Here is a 21,230-nt window from a genome sequence, read left to right on the forward strand (position 1 = left end):
TGAAGCAAGGGATCATAAGATAAACAGAGAAAGTCCAACATTTCCAAACTGGTTAATTCATCACATAAAATAACTTTCATGCAAGCCAACTGAATAAAGTTCAGGCAACATTACACATTATATTGAGATGAGTGAGATAAAGAATGAAATAGGATTATAGCTAATTGAGCTATAATAAGATGCGCTCATTTGAAATGAGCAGACATTAAAGTGACAATTAGAGGTTTCTGCGCTGTGCAATGTCAGTAAGTAAGGTCTGTAAGGAAAATATAATTAAATTATTTTCAGAAAAAACAAAAGACTATTTCTTTGTAGAAATTACATCTTAGGTCCATATACTCTGAATAAACAGGGACTTGAAGGGCAGTAAAATAAACTATTGGGGAGAAATGTAGATGGCTATGCACTTTGAGAACAAGGATATATCATTGTTGGTGCCATCATACAAAGAAAACGTCCAAGCGTGTGGAACAGAGAAGAGAACCAGAGAAAATTGAAGATTAAACAAATACTGAAATCAGAATCATAAGCATTTGGGTTTTTACCCAGGAATTGCGATTCCATTTCTTAAGCAAACAATTCACTTACATTCCAGGAACCTAAACAGAGTTTCAAAATAAGGGAATGCAACCATAATAAAAAGCAAAGGAAAGCAAGCTGAAGCAGATAACAACGGGAAAAGCCTATGTGACATACCTACTCACATATGAAATAAAATAGGAACATTCAAACTGTAGAATGTAAACAAAAATATAAACTGGGTAGAAATGAGAAAATACAATATGTGTAATGGGCAAAGCCTTGATATGGTTATCTTAATGCAAAATGCTTTTAAAAAGAAAACATCTACGGACATTATGTGTACCTGTAAACAAATGTACCTGTGAAAAACAAAAGGAACAATGTATTAAATATACATGCAAAGAAATGATCGCAATGGAGAATAAATCATAATATTTCTCTCTAGATGTTAAGACACAAATGGAAATTCATTAAGAAAACATTGTGGGAGTTTAATAAAATATATAAATATATATTATTTATCTTATAAACAAAACTGTGATTTCTAGTGTTGTTTTGGGTGGTACTCTCAGCAGATCTTGGGAGCAGGGAGGACGGAGGGATGTAGTCTACAGAGAAGTAACCAACAGAAGGTGTGAAGTCCGTGGAGAACAGATTGGTCAACCAATAAATGCTATGAGAAAGTGCATGAGATCCTACAGGTAGTCTGGACACCACCTGACAGGAGGTGAGAGTCCATCAGCCCACCCTTACTGGCGGAGCATCGTCATTTGGAACTCTAAGGAATCACGGTCTGAGCCCACAATCGCGGATCGCCAGGGGCTCTGCTAGGTGCACAGGCCAGTGATTCCTGAAAGAGAACACTCCTGCCAGGGTTTATACCTCAGACCCGGGGACTCAAGGAATGTGCAGTGCTCATGTGTGATGTGAGGTTAAAAATGAATACTTGGTCAAAAAATTTGTTTATTAGGAATTAACCAAGTTTCATATCTAAAAGAGCCTATAGTCTTTTCAAAAAAATATATAGACTAATCTCTGGCTCAGTTATGGTGTGGTCGACATGTTTCAGCCGAAATGGTCGAATCGACCCGGCTTTCTTCAGGACCAAAAAATATATTCTAAGATGCTACCGCTCCAAAAACACGTGATTTGTGAAAAGCAAAAAACATGCATTCAAAATGTGAACATTGGATAAGATAGTGGCAATAGCCACCCTACCAACGAGCCGTCTGGGAGGTTTGACCTCCCAGACGGCTCGTTGGCAAGCCTGAGGTATCGACGGACAGAGCGGTGCCTCCTTCTCTGAGCAGTCAGCCGGGTGAGGTGAGGCAGTTCTCCCACATAAGGCTGGGAAAGGAGACATTGTTCTTGTGCTCAAACACGAGACTGTATGTCTGGTAGGGTGGCTATTGCCACTATCTTATCCAATGTTCACATTTTGATTGCATGTTTTTTGCTTTTCACAAATCACGTGTTTTTGGAGCGGTAGCATCTTAGAATATATTTTCTGGTCCTGAAGAAAGCCGGGTCGATTCGACCATTTCGGCTGAAACATGTCGACCACACCATAACTGAGCCAGAGATTAGTCTATATATTTTTTTGAAAAGACTATAGGCTCTTTTAGATATGAAACTTGGTTAATTCCTAATAAACACATTTTTTGACCAAGTATTAATTTTTAACCTCACATCACACATGAGCACTGCACATTCCTTGAGTCCCCGGGTCTGAGGTACAAACCCTGGCAGGAGTGTTCTCTTTCAGGAATCACTGGCCTGTGCACCTAGCAGAGCCCCTGGCGATCCGCGATTGTGGGCTCAGACCGTGATTCATTAGAGTTCCAAATGACGATGCTCCGCCAGTAAGGGTGGGCTGATGGACTCTCACCTCCTGTCAGGTGGTGTCCCGACTACCTGTAGGATCTCATGCACTTTCTCATAGCATTTATTGGTTGACCATTCTGTTCTCCACGGACTTCACACCTTCTGTTGGTTATTTGTAGTATTCTGATGGGATTGGAGGTGTTTTAGTCCTTAAACTAAGTATCCCTGTTTCGACCCCTTTATAAAGTGAGTTTTTTTGTCTACAGAGAAGTGCCTACGTTATTTTCTGAAATTCATTAGAAGAAAAGCAAATCTTATAGAGGGGCGAAGGGCCCCTAGCTGGAGACTCTCGTAGGAAAAATAATGTTTTCAATCATTGTTTTGTACAGCAGACCGTACAGCCTCATGTAAATTGGCTTTCAGTGGAGACAGGTCGCCCTACCTAAAGTTGTTAATTGTGTCTCCAAGGTAGGTAGGGATTTTTGGTGGCGAGGGCATTGAAAATAATGCAGTGTTCCCAGTAGGCTGGTTTGCAGTGTCAGCCACTGGAGTGGACCACATTGGGAGTGATGTACTTAAAGGTGCTTGTAAAGAGTCAGACTTCCTTGTTGAGGCGAAACAGTGAGTTTACTAAATGCTAATGGCAAGCATCACTGCCATAGGTCTAATAGGTGATGAGGGCCTGTACTGTGTGCTGAATGTTTGAAGTTGTAAGGAGGGTTTGTTCTCCAGAGCATTGGTCTTTGGACCCAGGATGCCTGCACAGTGCTTTAAAGAGGTATTGTAGCCTTTTCTATGTGAGCTTTGCCATGTTTCACAAGAGCATGAAGAATAGTCATATCAATCATTGTGTCTGGCACACATTGTTGATCTTTTATAGTATTAACTAACACTGTGGCACCGAATTAACTACAGGTAGATACAGGGTGTTAAACTGGCCAGCCTTAGGGTGGTCTTTCCCCATATGTTTTGCCTTTACCCCTCCTATTTTTGCTGATCTCATTTTTGTTGGCCTTTGGACTCTGTGCACATTGCCACTGATAACCAGTGATAAAGTGCTTGTGCTCACTCTTCCAAACATGGTTAAATTGGCTTTCACCCAATTAACATATTGAATTTACTTGTAATTCCCTAGTAAAGTGATACTGTATGTGCCCAGGGCTTGTAAATTAAATGCTACTAGTGGGACTGCAGCACGTATTGTGTCACCCACTTAAGTAACCCTTTTAAACATGTCTCAGGTTTGGCATTGCAGCCTGTGTGTGGGCAGTTTTAAACTGCCATTTCAGCCTGGAAAAATAAACATTTTGTGATGCTTAAACCTTCTTTTTAAATACATGTAGGCCACCCCTGGGATAGGCCCTGAACAGACCATAGGGCAGTGACCAGTGGTTTTTTAAAAGTTGGACATGTTCGTTTACATTTTAAATGTCCTGTTAGTGAAAAACTCCCAAATGTGTTTTTCACTAATGTAAAGCCTACCCCCCTTATAGGATAACATTGGGTTACCTTATTACATTTAATCAACAAATTGAGTTTGTTGATAAAAGAATTGTAATTGAAAGCTCATTTTACTGGTAATTTCGAATTTTTAGTCATGATTCTCAAAATGCCACTTTTAGAAAATTGACATTTTCTTGTCTCAACCATTTGGTGCCTTTAGACTGTTTCCTGGGTTACATGATTAGGTGTAGCTGGCAGTTAGTGTTTGTGTATTGTTCCCAGGCAGTGAGAGAAAAGGAAGCTAGGTGTTGGCAAGATGGGCCCCTCTGATTTAACGAGGGGAATGTGCTGCCACCTGCCACACTTACGCATCACAAAGGCCCTGCCTGACCACTCTCAAAAAGTGTTTGACACTGGTCTTTTGTGGCCTTAGACAAGCTGGGGCCAGGACAGGGAGGCAGGAAATTCCAATCACCCTTGAGGGTTGGAATGCCTCTAGGAGCATCTTCTACTTCAAAGTGGACACCAGGTATAAATATTGGACATTATACCCCTGTTCATCGGTACTTTGGATCTCTGGAAGAATCAGAAGGGCTGCTGTGCTGCTCTGCTGCAGGAAGTACCACCACTCAGCTACCTTCTGTGCTGTCCTGCTGCCCTCCTGCCTAAGTGAGAAGGACTGGGCCTGCATCTTGAACGCAGGAACACCAGAGTGACTCCAAGGGCTAGTTGGCTGGTCTACTAATCAGAAGCCTCAGGGGCAGAACAGGCTTCCTCCATCTTAAACCCAGCACCAGCTGTGAATCCTGCCCTCCCAAGTGGCACCACCCCAGTCCTGGACCCTTGGAATTGGGCCTGAAGGAGCTCTGCTATCCTTACTGGAGACCCAGCAGAACCGACACATTGATAGACATCGCCTCCCAAAAACTCTGCACCGAAGCCGCTGCACGATGTATTACCTTGCCAAACTGTGAATCAGGGCAGCGGCATAACACACATTCCCAGCACAGAAGTTCACTTTGCTGCCCGCAGCCTCCCAGGAACTGCTGCTGCACAAGGCATTCGTGACACGGGTCTTTGTATCGCAAGTCCCCTCACCAATGGCATCCTAGATGCTGATGCAAACAGTCGGTGTGTGAGGCATCTTTGACGCAGGATTTCGCATCTCAAGCCCCTTGTTGACAGCATCCTCGACATCCCAAGACCTCATATTGCAACCTAGCAGCTTCTAGGAACCGCCGCTGTGCAACGCATCCTTAACATGAGACTACTCATCGCTTCCCAACCAGGATTTAAGGTCCTCTCATTCAGCAGGCCTAACTCAGTCCCTGTAGCCTGCCCACGTGGAGAAGTGTGGCTCAATGATTAGAGCGGCAGACCCTGATGCAGAGGTCTAGCCCAGGACCAGGGTTCAATTCCCCGCCTCGGTGGGTCTTGGGCTCAAAAATTCCACGGACCTGATAATTCTCGCCTTGGTGCCTATTCCAATCATGGAGTCCCACTCTGCAACTCTGGGCAATAGCTTGCTTAATCTCCACAACGGCCCCCACAACGCTAAAGGATGCCTGGCCTCCACCTTGGGGGTGCCCAGGAGTGGACGCCTCACAGGGAAAGCCAGGATGGGTTCCACAGCGGTATTCGTACAAGCGCCTTGAGACCCTTGCGGGTGAGTAGTGCGCTATACAAGTATCAAATTTACATTTACATTTACAATTTACACTCCATCATGGTTGGCCTAAACTTGTTACTTCATCCCAGTCTAGTGCAACCAGATAACCACAGTTGGCACTTTGTGCTTTTCGGCACTATTTTTACTTATATCTTTAATATATTATACTCCAGTTCTGGTGATTGGATTTTTGTCCTTTTGGTATCAAATTATTTATTATATGTTACTCTATTTTCTTAAATTGGTGTGGGTTTTTTCTTAAGCTGTGTTTTCAATTTATTTCTATTTGAAGTGCTGCACATATACTTTACAAATTTCCTCGAAGTTAAGCCTGACTGCTTTTGTGCCAAGCTACCAGAGAGTTAAGCACAAGTTAATTTGGAGTTTGCTTGTGTTCACCCTGACAGATATTGCGGTTGCTGCTTGAGTAGGGTTTCACCCTGCTCAACCAGTAACCCAATTTATTACACAGGATCAAATGATTGACAGATTTAGGACGATTAAAAAAAATACCTTAGGTTGCACACAGATGCTCACTCTCTGAGCACTGTTAAATAGTTCATGGGTAGACCCTCCAGGAGACCCCTGTCCCAATGCCGTGGGTGCAGGAGCCCTTGCAGAGGCCAATGCTCCGGACACCAACCCTGCCAAGACAGACCTATCAACAAGGGGCATCAGCATCACTGAGGTCTGCACCAAGAGTGGCCCAGCTGACCTGTTTGCACCCCATCATCAGGTCAACCCCAGGAAGTAAGATCCTCCAACGCAAGCGACCCGCTGGATAAACACCTTTGCACCGAAGCCCCACAGCCCGAGTCCAAGCCAACCGATGCTGTCTTATTACTCCAGAAACCCTCAAGAGCCAAGCCCCATTTTGGGTTCTGCCGGACTTGTACCCAAGTCCCCACTTTCAGCCTTTTTCTTTTTATGGGTATCTTAATCAACTTTACTGTGTGCTGCATGAGCCTACCACTGCGACTAGCACCTCTGCACCTGTACGCACCAGGGCAGGTAAAACCAAACTGCCGATGGTTCTATGGACCTTGGCCCCTTAGCACCTCAAGTCCAAGTGATCAACCCTAACAACCATTTGCAAGTGTATGCTTCTCTCATAGGATAACATTACATCGTTCAAGATTCATGCCTTAAATAAGACAGCTTTTGCTATTCTACTGCTTTTCTGTTAGAACAATAACTCCAAAAGTACTCATCTGATTCCAATGATCTTTGTATCTAAATTAATATTAAAATCTATGTTATTTTTCCAAATTGGTTTTGAATTTCTTCTTGAAAGTGTGTCTCATTTACTGACTCTGTGGGTACAACAAATGCTCAACTCTCCCCTCTGATAGCCCAGATTTGCCAACCACACAACCACAAAATAGAGCGCTTTGGGATTGTTAAAGAAAGCCCCTGTAAACCAATAAGGGACACCTGGACTTTCTGAACAGTGTACCTCATTTTAGTACACTATATAGAAAGTCAACTTCCTGCATGTGGGTGCTGAGATAGCCCTGTTAGACATACAGACAAGAATCAAAATACTGACAAGATACTGTTGCAAAGACATACAGTGTGGTTTTGGTGTGGGAGAGGACTCAGACGTGGTTTGCCTTCTTTCTGTCTGGCCGACATACTCAAGTAAAAAGCGACAATGTAAGATCATCATCATAGCCAACAGTGTATGGGGTCCCTGACGATCCTATGTCCCTCCATGTTATTTAATGTTTATTGTCAATGTCTAAAGGCATTTGCTCCATGAGCTGGGTGTCACTCTGCACCTCTATGGATGGCACGCAGATCATCTCTCCATTTCGACCTGGGCAAAATCAATAAAGTGTAGCACACTGCCCTACGGTGTATGGTTGAGAATTTACGCAGACAAGACGGACTTTTTCTAGTTATGTTCTGACCATGTGCTGCAGAGGGCCTGGCAAGTTTATAAGACCATTAAATTGTTGATATACCTGCCCCAATAAACAATACATTTAAGACCTTGTAAATAGTTGTTGATGAATTGACGCCTATGGATAGCCAGGCCGTCTCAGTAGTCGCTACTTCAGCCTGAAACTGTTGCGGCGTGTCTGACGACTACTAGACAATGAGAGCTGTGGGAAAACTGCGAGAGCAAATATTGGGCTAAAACTAGTTTATTCTAATGTTCTCCTGATTAATACTTCAGGGAGAACCCATTGCTATTAAAAACTTACACTAGAACCGGTGACCTAGATTGCCCTAAGAGAGCATATATCTCATGCCGTGAGTGCCATGAGTTTGCTAGCAGCCATACAGGGTGAACTTTGTAAACCAACAAGGCTGTATATGGTCAGACTCCCAACTATCTGAGATGATCCAGCACTATACAGCCATGTCAAGGAATTTAGATCACATGATGGACAACTTGGAGCCCCACTAAAGGTGAGCTGTGCAAGGTCAAAAGGAAGATCATTTCCTACATAAGCAATGGAATTAGTTGCCAAAGCTGTTGCGATTGTTGGTGGATCCTCTAGCTTCTGGAAGATATTACTATCATATATTTAAATTTCCTGCTCTTGCTCCTGTACTAAGCGCTTTGTTGCCTGGGGATTGGAGCACTATTAGAAAAGCCCTTGAGGCCGATGTAATGAAAGGCAGATTGCTGAAAGACAACTTGACCCAGTGCAATCAGAATTAAGAAATGTTTGGACCCAGCTGCGATGCATTATGTCAACAGCAAATGTACACAAATAAGGGAGACCGTGGCGGCTTTATGTCTGACTGCATTTATTAAACTTGTGCTACAGAGAAAGTTTAGTAGCCTCTCAGTTGTAATAAGGAAATGTCAATTTGATTCCAAATATTTACTTATTTTTATTTGTTTCTTTTCGTACTGATAAAGTCATCGGTGGCCATAGATTCAAACCGCTAACATGGCTAATTTGAACCAATCTTTTGTGATTTTAATATATGACGTGCCTCGAACGCTACCCGCAGAATACTTGGTTTGTCGGTGGAGTTGCTGTGCGTGACAGGCCGATGATACAAAGTGAAAGGTTCACCTTAACACCGCCGAGACAGGCTGCCCCAGGGCAACCCACACACACGACGGAGTATCTATCTATCGGCTCACGTTCCTGAAGGCCTACTTCGTGACATACCTGAGGATGAACACAGGAAGGGTTCCTTGAGCTCTTCGCTTTTGGATATTGTTGGAAACGGCCCTTTTTGCAGGGTTATCCCCAAACTTTTTGCTTCTTCCTCCTTTATTTTTTCTGACCCGTGGTTGTTGGCAATAGGACTCTGAGCACTTTACCACTGCTGATCAGTGCTAAAGTGCATATGCTCTCTGTATAAATTGGTATATTGATTGGTTATCCATGATTGGCATATTTGTTTCACCTGTTAGCCCCTAGTAAAGTGCACTGGGTGTGCCAGGGCTGGTGATTCAAATGCTACTAGTGGGCTGCAGCACTGGTTGTGCCACCCACAGGAGTAGCCCTAAAATGATGTCTTAGGCCTGCTTGCAGTGCCTATGTGCAGTCCAGGACTGCCATGTCGACCTGGCCAGTGCACCCACTGACCAGGCCTTATCCTTCCCTTTCTGTACATGTCAGGCATCCCTATGGTGGCCCTAGGTACCCCCCTGGGCTGGGTGCAGTGTATCTGAAAGGTAGGGCATGTACTGAGGTGTGTAACATGCCCTGGTAGTGAATTACAGCCATTTTCGTTTTTCACTGATGAGAGGCTATCTTGCCCATAGGATAGAATGGGGAAGGCTGTTTACATGCCTATCTTCCCATAAGGGCAAGATAGAAAATCCAAGTTTGGTATCTCTGTGTTCACATTTTAATTATACATCTTTTTAGCAAGATGGTTTTTAAATTCACTGTGTGAGAATAGCACTTTTTAGAAAGTAGCTATTCTCCTGTTTAACCTTCCTGTGTGCCTGTGTGCTGGTTGGCTGACTGGTGTCATGTGATGGGCTAGGTGGCTCCAGGAGCCTGGATGAGTCAGCAGCAGGGTGAATAGGGAGATCTGCTTGAGATGGGTGGGAGGAGTAGTCCCTGGGTTTGAATAGGGCTGCCCCTGACAAACACAATGCTGGCTCCACCCCCTGCTGGCCAGGCTGAGGACTCTGCCTCTGCTGGAACAAAGAAGGCTCCACCTCCTGCTGAGCGTCTAACGACCCTGTCCCTCACTCTGAAAGGAACCAGGTGCTCCAGGGCAGAGCACACCCAGGAACCGGTTTGAGCAGGGGAATCCCCCCACTGAAACACAGAGAGACAAAGGCTTGGAGGGGTATAAGAAGAGGACCCCAGACACCTAAACTTTAGATCACTTTGGAACTAAGAAGAAACCTCTGCCAAGGAGAAAGCTGAAAAGGACTGAAGAGGAGAAGACTGCCTGCTTGCTGTTTTGCTTTGCTGCCAAGGAGAGGGGAAGGACTTTGCTGTGTCCCCTTCTTTTGATTCTGATCTCCAAGGGCCTGAGAAGAGCTGGCTCCCTGTTAAGAAGTCCCAGGAACAAAAGGACTTCACCACCAGCTCCCCTGGAACTCTGCTGAGAGAGTTCTGACCTGCCTTGGAGTTCTTGCCCAGTCTTGGGGCCTCAGGAGGTCGTTTTGCTGTGTTTTGGAAGCTGGGAAGCAGAAGCGTGAACAAGAGTGACTGGTACCCAACGCATCATCCGATTGCGTGTCGCAAGACGAGAGTGCGAGGAAAATTTCATCGCGGCACCATCGCAACACGCAGGGTCCCCGCATCGCCGAGTGCGTCGAGTATCGTCCCGGTGCGAGAAGATTCCTGACGCTGCGAGGGTCGTCGCAGAACCAGTTTGCGAGCCGCACCACTGCCGGTGCGGGAAAGTCTCCAGTCGCTGCGTGCGTCGACGCAGAGTCCCGTTCCGTGGCGCATCGAGAGTTGCGGCGCCGGAAGGCAACGCTGCGCCACGGATCGCACCACATCGAAGAGTGTCGCATCGAACCTGTGCGTGAAGCTTCCCCCTAAGAAACCTACGCAACGAAGGCCAAAGTCAGCGCATCCTCCCCTTACAGATCGGAGCCGGCGCATCCACCTCTGCTGCGTGAAGCAGGGCTTCTGCAAAGCCTCCCCAGGATCTCAGGAGTATCGCATCGCCTTTGCAAGCTTCCTTGTTAGAGCTTTTGGGAACCTTATCGCAACTACAGGTACTGTTGGGCACGAAAGTGTCGCATTTTGTGCATTGAGAGTCGCACTGTGCAGGACACTGACTTTTACATCCTGGAGTACTTTCTGCAAACTCTGAACTATCTTTAAAGTAACCTTTTTGAATTATATGTTGGTTTGTCTGTAGTATTTGGTCTTGTGAAGTTTTTAGTAAAGATACCTTATTTTTCTAAAACTGGTGTGGAGTAAATCTGTGGTGTTTTCACTGTGTTACTGTGAGTGTTGGTACACATACTTTACACATTGCCTTTGATAGCCTAGACTGCTCAGGCCAAGCTACCTAGAGGGTGAGCAGGGGTTATCTTAACAGTGTATCCCCCTTTCCCTGACTAGAAGCAAGGGTCCCTACTTGGACAGAGGTACCTACCCTGCCAACTAGAGACCCCCAGATCTAACCTTGGTGGTCAGCGGTGAGGATTGAACTTGTATTTGTACTTGACCCACAGTAATTGGTGTACATCACTAGGAGTGCAGACCAATACAACCACATACTGTATTTTTTTCATTTTTCTATTTTTGAGTAACTCTTCAAGAGCATCATGTCTCAGGTGACAACAAGTGAGAGGGCAGAATTGGAGTTTTCCATTGCGGATTTGTATTTATACAGAGTTGAGGAGCTCAAGCAATTCTGCAAAGACCTTGGTTGCCCTGTGAAAAGCGGAGCTAGAAAGGATGTTCTACAAAGAATCTTGAAGGCCTGGTGGGAGGCCCAAGAGGAAGGTGGTGCAAATGAAGAGGATGGTTTTGTTCCCCAAGATCTGCCCGTGGGCAGAGCAGTCTCAAGGGCTGGCAGCTCCCATTCTAGTAGAGGGCTCACTCCAGAGGAGTTGGAGGAGAATCAAAGGGTGAGAAGCCATGAATTGGAAATAATGAAAATGAAGCAATTGGAAGTAGAAAAGGCGGCGGAGGAGAGCAAGAATGCCCGTGCCTTGGAAGAATTGAAATTGACCTTGGCACATGAATTAAGAATGAGGGAGCTTGATTTGGAGCTCGAGAGGCTTGAGGCCATGACTGTCTCAGCTGAAGAAGAGTGATTAGCTCAAGAAGTGAGCTTTGCTGAGTTGGAGGTGGAGTCCAGCTCAGATGGTGGCAGCAAGATTGTAATATCCAGTGCTGAGGGAGAGTTACAAACACCCAGAGATGTGGCGCCTAACTTGAGGGAGGGGGTTGACATACACCAGGGGGTTCAGGTTTATGATGTAGTTCCAGTGGAGTGCAGTGTCCCTGAAGTGGATTGGGGAACTGGCACAGGGGACCATATTCCTAGTGGTGGGAGGGACACTCTACTGACCCTAGATGAGAGGTACAGGGAGAGGGGTTCCCAATGGTAGAAACCTTGGTGTGTGAGTGTGGAGACCGCCCAGAAGAGTGTGAGTTGTATGACAGAGACAGTCAGATACTGTCTTGCCAATCTCAGGAGAGTGGTGTGGGGTACTTGTGTGAGGCACTGGAGGATGAGGCAAACGGTAGCTTGGTTAACAACTGGGGGGGTGCTGTGTGATTCATTTGTTGGAGAGCATATTTTAAGTCCCTGTTTTCCAGAGCTATGCCAACACCCGGTGGAGTGTGAGTTCTCTGGTTCCAGAGAGCTTGCGTTGGAGGCAGACCTTTGGTTGGATGCCAAAAGGTCAGGAGAGGCATTGGGCAGTGATCCCAAAAGGAGTGGCCCAGATATCTTCCAGACCTGTGAGGTGGAAGGGGTTCAGTGTAGCCCGGTTAGGTCCCAGTGTAGTGGGAAGGGTGTAGGGGCTCACGTCCTGTCTCAGTGGAGAAGGGGTGAGTGTGGGACTGTGGGTCCCAAGGTGCCCGAAACCCCGTCTCAGGGCCTGGAGGGTTCCTTAAGGGAACACCAGGTTGGGGGCCTAGACAGTGCTAGTAGGCCATTTGAGGAGGATCTCCTAGTGTCAGGAGAACCTGGAGCCTCTGTAAACAGAGCTCCAGTGGTTCTGGTGTCTGGCGGTACCGCTCCAGTTGGGAGGGTGCAGAAGTCCAGACTGAGGGGTGAGAGGGGGATGTGTTCCCCAGTGGGAGAACCAGTGGGTCAGGGACCAGCCAGAAGGGCTGAGTCCCCTAGGAGTGACCATGGTGACACCGCTTCTGTCCTGGGGGATCTTTGCGCACTGTCAGGTGGACAGGGGCCGGGAGATCTGTGCCAGGCAGACTGTCACGAGACACATGAGTCATGTGTCACCCTCGGGGAGATACTGTGTGAGTCCCCAGAAGTCCTGGCATGCCAGGCAGGTGTGCAACCGCAGGGTTTAGTCCCTGGGTTGGGAGGCCAGGTTCAGGATCTGCCTGACCTGGGGGGAAGGACATCTGTAAGCTGTGTCCTGACCGGTTTGGCTTCCAGGGGTACCACTCCAGTGGGGAGTGTGCAGCTCTCTGGAAGGGGGTGCAGAGGGAGAGAGACCTCGCCTCTGACCCCGGTGCAACCTGAGGGTTTAGACCCTAGGTTGGGAGACCAGTTGCTGGAAAGAGGTCCTGAACTGGAGGGAGGGACATCTGTAAGCAGTGTCTCTACCAGTTTGTCTTTGAGGTGTACCGCTCCGAGTAGGAGGGTGCAGAGTTCTGGAAGGGGGTGCAGAGGGAGGGAGTCCTCGCCTCTGACCCCGGTTCACCTGGAGGGTTTAGACCCTAGGTTGGAGGGCCAGGTCCGGGGTGTCCCCCCTGACCTGGAATCCCAGTTGCAGGATAGAACCCCTGAACTGGTGGGCGAATGGTGCAGGACACTTGCCACAGGTGCCCTGACTATTCTAGAAGGGGGTACCGCTCCAGGTGGGAGGGTACAGAGCCTCAAGGAAGAGGAGGACCGGGTATGGAAAAGCCTACCCCAGCCTCCTGTCCAGCCACCGGACACAGGCCCGGGGCTGGTGGGTCAGTGCCAGGTTGTCAGACCCGACCTGACAGGGAAGGGAGTGGACAAAGGGTGCCAAGCACCTGGGGCTACTGCCCCCCACCTTCTGTCGCCACAGGGGTTTGAGGGCCCTGAGAGGCATAAGGCCTGGGTCTCATCCCTGACCACTGTTAGTGGTCACTGCGGCTTGCTGTCTGTCTGTTGGGACACACCTGTGAGCAAGTTAAGGCTAGGTGCTGCACAGGTGGTGTCCACAGGTGAAGAGAAGGGTTCCACATGGGTTGGCTTGGTGGACCCTGAGAGTATGGATGGAGAGATCCAACCGGGTTCAGGAAGGCATAGAACAGGAATAGTGCCCTGCTGGTTGGGCCAGTTTCGGTGTTCTATCGCCCTAAGCAGGGAATCCCATCGTGGTATCGTTTGGTCTACCCTGGCTTTAGGCTGGAAGGGGGTTGTGTTGGAAACGGCCCTTTTTGCAGGGTTATCCCCAAACTTTTTGCTTCTTCCTCCTTTATTTTTTCTGACCCGTGGTTGTTGGCAATAGGACTCTGAGCACTTTACCACTGCTGATCAGTGCTAAAGTGCATATGCTCTCTGTATAAATTGTTATATTGATTGGTTATCCATGATTGGCTTATTTGTTTCACCTGTTAGCCCCTAGTAAAGTGCACTGGGTGTGCCAGGGCTGGTGATTCAAATGCTACTAGTGGGCTGCAGCACTGGTTGTGCCACCCACAGGAGTAGCCCTAAAATGATGTTTTAGGCCTGCTTGCAGTGCCTATGTGCAGTCCAGGACTGCCATGTCGACCTGGCCAGTGCACCCACTGACCAGGCCTTATCCTTCCCTTTCTGTACATGTCAGGCATCCCTATGGTGGCCCTAGGTACCCCCCTGGGCTGGGTGCAGTGTATCTGAAAGGTAGGGCATGTACTGAGGTGTGTAGCATGCCCTGGTAGTGAATTACAGCCATTTTCGTTTTTCACTGCTGAGAGGCTATCTTGCCCATAGGATAGAATGGGGAAGGCTGTTTACATGCCTATCTTCCCATAAGGGCAAGATAGAAAATCCAAGTTTGGTATCTCTGTGTTCAGAATTTAATTATACATCTTTTTAGCAAGATGGTTTTTAAATTCACTGTGTGTGAATAGCACTTTTTAGAAAGTAGCTATTCTCCTGTTTAACCTTCCTGTGTGCCTGTGTGCTGGTTGGCTGACTGGTGTCATGTGATGGGCTAGGTGGCTCCAGGAGCCTGGATGAGTCAGCAGCAGGGTGAATAGGGAGATCTGCTTTAGATGGGTGGGAGGAGTAGTCCCTGGGTTTGAATAGGGTTGCCCCTGACAAACACAATGCTGGCTCCACCCCCTGCTGGCCAGGCTGAGGACTCTGCCTCTGCTGGCACAAAGAAGGCTCCACCTCCTGCTGAGCGTCTAACGACCCTGCCCCTCACTCTGAAAGGAACCAGGTGCTCCAGGGCAGAGCACACCCAGGAACCGGTTTGAGCAGGGGAATCCCCCCACTGAAACACAGAGAGACAAAGGCTTGGAGGGGTATAAGAAGAGGACCCCAGACACCTAAACTTTAGATCACTTTGGAACTAAGAAGAAACCTCTGCCAAGGAGAAAGCTGAAAAGGACTGAAGAGGAGAAGACTGCCTGCTTGCTGTTTTGCTTTGCTGCCAAGGAGAGGGGAAGGACTTTGCTGTGTCCCCTTCTTTTGATTCTGATCTCCAAGGGCCTGAGAAGAGCTGGCTCCCTGTTAAGAAGTCCCAGGAACAAAAGGACTTCACCACCAGCTCCCCTGGAACTCTGCTGAGAGAGTTCTGACCTGCCTTGGAGTGCTTGCCCAGTCTTGGGGCCTCAGGAGGTCGTTTTGCTGTGTTTTGGGAGCTGGGAAGCAGAAGCGTGAACAAGAGTGACTGGTACCCAACGCATCATCCGATTGCGTGTCGCAAGACGAGAGTGCGAGGAAAATTTCATCGCGGCACCATCGCAACACGCAGGGTCCCCGCATCGCCGAGTGCGTCGAGCATCGTCCCGGTGCGAGAAGATTCCTGATGCTGCGAGGGTCGTCGCAGAACCAGTTTGCGAGCCGCACCACTGCCGGTGCGAGAAAGTCTCCAGATGCTGCGTGCATCGACGCAGAGTCCCGTTCCGTGGCGCATCGAGAGTTGCGGCGCCGGAAGGCAACGCTGCACCACGCATCGCACTACATCGAAGAGTGTCGCATCGAACCTGTGCGTGAAGCTTCCCCCTAAGTAACCTACACAACGAAGGCCAAAGTCATCGCATCCTCCCCTTACAGATCGGAGCCGGCGCATCCACCTCTGCTGCGTGAAGCAGGGCTGCTGCAAAGCCTCCCCAGGATCTCAGGAGTATCGCATCGCCTTTGCAAGCTTCCTTGTTAGAGCTTTTGGGAACCTTATCGCAACTACAGGTACTGTTGGGCACGAAAGTGTCGCATTTTGTGCATTGAGAGTCGCACTGTGCAGGACACTGACTTTTACATCCTGGAGTACTTTCTGCAAACTCTGAACTATCTTTAAAGTAACCTTTTTGAATTATATGTTGGTTTGTCTGTAGTATTTGGTCTTGTGAAGTTTTTAGTAAAGATACCTTATTTTTCTAAAACTGGTGTGGAGTAAATCTGTGGTGTTTTCACTGTGTTACTGTGAGTGTTGGTACAAATACTTTACACATTGCCTTTGATAGCCTAGACTGCTCAGGCCAAGCTACCTAGAGGGTGAGCAGGGGTTATCTTAACAGTGTATCCCCCTTTCCCTGACTAGAAGCAAGGGTCCCTACTTGGACAGAGGTACCTACCCTGGCAACTAGAGACCCCCAGATCTAACAGATATACTGTGGTAGGAGACAGGCATGCAACACGAAGGAGGGAGTGAATATGGTGGCAGACATAAAGATTAGGGTGCATAGGCGATTATGATGAATGGTTTAAACGTATTCGCCTTCTGATGTGGGGATCAAATTACAATTGTTTAAATGTGTGTTGTAACTGAGCACATTTAAAGGGATAGAAGTCCTAGTCCAACTCCACCACACTCCAAATTAAAGCAGGCATCCTAACAAAAGTGTGTTATCCTACACACTGCTTTCTGACTACTTTATTTCCCATACATTGAGAAATGTTTATATTAATTTCATGTCTAAATATCACACTATGGTTTGTAAATCAACTTGCTTGTTTTTCAGCAGTGGCTGGATTCCGACTGTGAGCTATGCGGATGGCCACAAGAATCAATAGTACATATTGTATGCGTGTGTCCTAAATTGATTAACATTCATCGAACCTTCTTGAAATCCCTATTTTTGAAGACAGGGGGATCAGCTCACCAGGTACTTATTAGGTCCTTATCTGGTGAATTGATTCCTTTGTTATGCCAATTGATAAAAAATGTACATGCAGCAGAAAAATGTTTGGTATCATCAGTTTGAGATGTATTATATTTATGTGCCTTGAACTTAAGAGCCTTTTGCACAGTTTTATATTTTGTGGAACTTAGTATTCATCCTGCTATGGTAATAATTAGAAATGTAACAAATGAAGCTACTCTGTTATAGTAATTAGTGATGCACTTTATTATTGTCTTTGTTCAATGGAATTACTAATTATTGCACATCAGCACTTTAATATGCCATATGTGCAATATCCTGTTATACTAATGATGCATTTTTAATATGCATTTTTATTTACTGCATGATTTCGCCCATGGTTGATAGATTTTAGAATCTCTTTTTTGTATGCACAATGTATGGTGAAGTGGTCTGGATTTATGACATAATTATGAATGTATTGGTAAATTGTTAATAATATTTGTGGTACAGTTTTTAAGTATTGTGTGATTGTGAAGATGTTTTGATTGCAATTATTTTTATTATTATTATTAACTAGCTTGGTCATACTAATTTGCTATTCGTGCTTTAGAAGTGACGAATCCTGGAGGGTGTCATTTATTCAGGGATGCAGGAATAGTGCAGTATTCCCAGTTGTTCCTGAGTGTGCCCTAAAAGATGGCATATTTGGCCTGGAATTGGGATTACCACACCTGAATGTGGCATGAATTCCCAATGTTCTGCCATTTTTTCACCTTTGGATGTCACCAAGTTTTAAATGGCGAAATGTCTAGGAGGGTAATTTGCATAAGTGTGGATTTGCCAGCTCACCAGCTTGTTTTGGAATAGATGCCCTGTGACAGTAAACCAAATACAATTTAACTTGGATTCAACGAGATTTAGTAGGATTCAATTCAGATGCATTCAGCCTCATTGCACTTTTCCTGAACCTCAAAACAAATGTAGGGGTGGTCCTCCTTTTCTTATGCCGACATTATGAACGGGCTCTGCATGGATGTGGGTGGAGTTACCACCCACATCAGCATTATGAGACCTAAGCTAGTACCATATGTGGTATTTTCATATGTAGGAATACTGCAGGTGACTCTTGGTGCAGAAATTGTGGCCCAACGGTTAGGGCGATCGACCTTGAAGCTGGGGAACCTATTCGATTCTCAGCAGGGACGTTCAACATTCTGTGATTCTGGGCAAATCACTTAGGGGCATATTATCAAGAACGGCGTTAAAATTATCATTGCTTTAGTGGCAGGAAACTGCCGCTAAAGCGGCGATAATGGGCTTGATAACATGCCCTTGAGAATTCCAATAGAAGCCCATGTTCACACGAGAACATGGGCTGCTATTGGAATTCTCAAGGACATATTACCAAGCCCATTATCGCCGCTTTAGCGGCAGTTTTCTGCTGCTAAAGCGGCGATAATTTTAACGCCGTTTCTTGATAATATGCCCCTTAATCTTCCCAAGCGTAACAAAAAAATTTAAAAATGAATTTGTCCATCTGTAACTAGGGTGACCAGCCAACCGTAAATTTCACGGACCGCCTGTTATTTGGGCCTCATGTCCTTTCTCCGTAAGGATTTCTTTCACGGATGCCTTTTGTCAGAAATTTCAGAAATTGGAGCGAGCTGTCCCCTTGCAAGCAGCCTGAGGGTTCCTAACTCTCACTGCAGGGGCCAGCTCGCGCCCCTGCTGTGATCAGTGGCTTGCAGCAGCCCCTACCCGACCTAGCACAGGTTGCTATCGGCCCATTATCATTCTGTATTTCGGCCTAATTATTGCATACAGAATGATAATGGACCTCTCTGTGCAGTCACAGGCTGACCTTTTTTCACTAGTAAGTTCACTCCACATGATTCCCTGTGCAGACTCCAGCATGCCGCCAGCATTTGGTACATTATTTTCTCCCCACAACAATCACATTCTTTTAGAGGAGTCAATCTCTGACTGTGAGCCTGAGAGTGACCTCTCAAAACAATATTTAATAATCACAGACAGTATTTGCCCTGCTTGACTCTCATCTGTGAGATGGGACAACCCAGTGCAGTAACCATATAAATAAATTATGATGATATGAAATACCACAAAAATACCTGCACAGTTGCTCAATGCTGCATGCATACCAAAAAAACTCAAAGTCCACGATTGTCACAATTATAAACGTATTGTGACTTGCACGTATGCACTATTTACGTACTCTTATACTATTGCGTGACCTCCTTTGATGTGTCTGTAAAACGTACCTTTTGTTCCGAATTTTTGCCCTGAATTTTGACCTTCTGTCCTGAATTTTTGTCCTGAATTTTTACCCTTTGTCCTACATTTTCACACTCGCCATCCTGAATTTGCACCCAAGCCAGTTGGTCACCCTATCTGTAAAGCGCTCTGTTACCTTTGGGTCAAGTTCGCACTATATAAAGCGCCCCCCAACCCACATGGCTTTCTCCTCTCCAAAAAGGTGCAGGAATAAGGGCTTCATGCAGGAATTGATGAAGGACAGTAATTCCCCTAGCTACTCACCGTTCAACAGGGGGCTTATAGGGGATAATACATACTACCCAGGCTGCTGCGACAATATCGAGTACCAAAAGTGAAACTATCGGGTCAGTTGTTTTGATTGTAAACATTAGGTTAAGAAAGTTTGCATAAACAACTTCAGAATCGTTCCATCTCTTTGGATGCTATTGGTGGTTTCCTGGCAGAGCATTGGTATGAAGCAGGTTGCCATTTCAGCTAAAATAACCTTATAAAAGCAAAGAGGAACCTTTAGGAGGGCGGCTTTACAATCCTGCAAAGGAAAAATAGAGAACAAGCATTTGCTGCGGTCAGGATGAAAAGGGCAAGATAAATTCTCCTGACCGCTGAGATGCCTTATTTTGCCATTTCATTATTGGCTGTAATAAAAAAGGAGTTTAAACATGATTAGAGAAAATGAAATCATACAAAAAGGAAAGCGTTTTCTTGATGTATTCTGAAGTTCAGCTGGAAAGTTGTTGTCTTCGAGACGAGATCAATTTGCGAATTTACTTTCCTTAATGAAAATGCTCGTGCGGCCTTATTGAGTTGTGCTTGGCTGAGCAGCCTGACTGCATATGACGAAAATGTCTCTCTGGGTAGATTAGCATGCATGCATACATGGGGGTTCAAAGACGAACTGGTATAAAAACTAATTTATTTATTATTAACAATTCTGTATATCATGTAAAGTTATAAACCATTTACAGAATAAAAAAATGACTTCATTTCCATGATAATATTTATTACTTAAATGCGTGCAGCAGATTGAAAACAAAGGTCTATAAAAGTAAGTATGGGCGTGGTCTCAAACCAGGGGGTGTTTCCGCATGGAGTGGCTTGCAGCCCCAGCTTCCATTTGCTAATGTACTAATCAGTTTCAAAGCAAAATGAATATTTTTAGGGAGTCGCAAAAAGCACTACCTCATTTTTTTTTTTTTAAGAATTCCTTTTGCAAAACCCTGCATGCAGGGACGGAGGCCTGTGAAGAACAGCAGACCTTCATCCCTGTTTTTTCAGAGTTATTAAATATGGTCTTTTTTTGGAGGAAGCAGTCCCTGCTTCCTAAAAGGGCATGTAGGCCTTCAAACGAAAACATCAGCATAATAGTGAACGCCATTGGGGGAGCGCCTGTTGACCCTTTAACTTCAGGCTCCTCTCTAGGTGCCTGCATATAGCATTTACCAGGTGGACATGGTCCCTCTGGAACAGCTTCACTTTGCAAATGTGTCGCCTCCAGCTTTCAAGTCTGAGGAACAAATAAATGGCTTGTGGTAGAAACTGCAGTTGCAATTTTTTTTTGATGCATTGCATTCCAACTCATAAATGATGCTCATAACAGGCCCCATTTCCTTCCTGAGTCAATTATGGTTGAAAAAGACAAGACGCTTTGTGAGGTGAAAAGAAATTTCTGACTTGCAATGTGTCTTTAGAATATTGCGGTCCGATAACCTTTGATTTTGCGAATCCTAGGCCCACGTCTGTGCATACCCATCCCACTTAGGGCGAAGGTGCTGTGGCAACAAATGAGGGAGGGTGTTCTGCTTGGGTTTTCGGATCAGATAGAACCCGCTCATCAGAGCCTCACTAACCCAGCCAGAACGTTACCCCCTCCCTAGGGCCTGTTTACAATAGTGCAACCACATATATCTACCACCTAAGGACAGGGAATTCCTACTATACATACCAAGACCTCTTATAATCGGCGGGCTCGCGATCCCATACGGATCCAGACCTCTCTGCCCATACGACAGTATCACAAGTGGCGGCCTCGCGATCCCATACGAATCCAGACCTCTCTGCCCATACGACAGTATCACAAGTGGCGGCCTCGCGATCCCATACGAATCCAGACC

This window comes from Triturus cristatus, chromosome 6, assembly GCF_964204655.1.
Source record: "Triturus cristatus chromosome 6, aTriCri1.1, whole genome shotgun sequence".
NCBI lineage: Eukaryota > Metazoa > Chordata > Amphibia > Caudata > Salamandridae > Triturus > Triturus cristatus.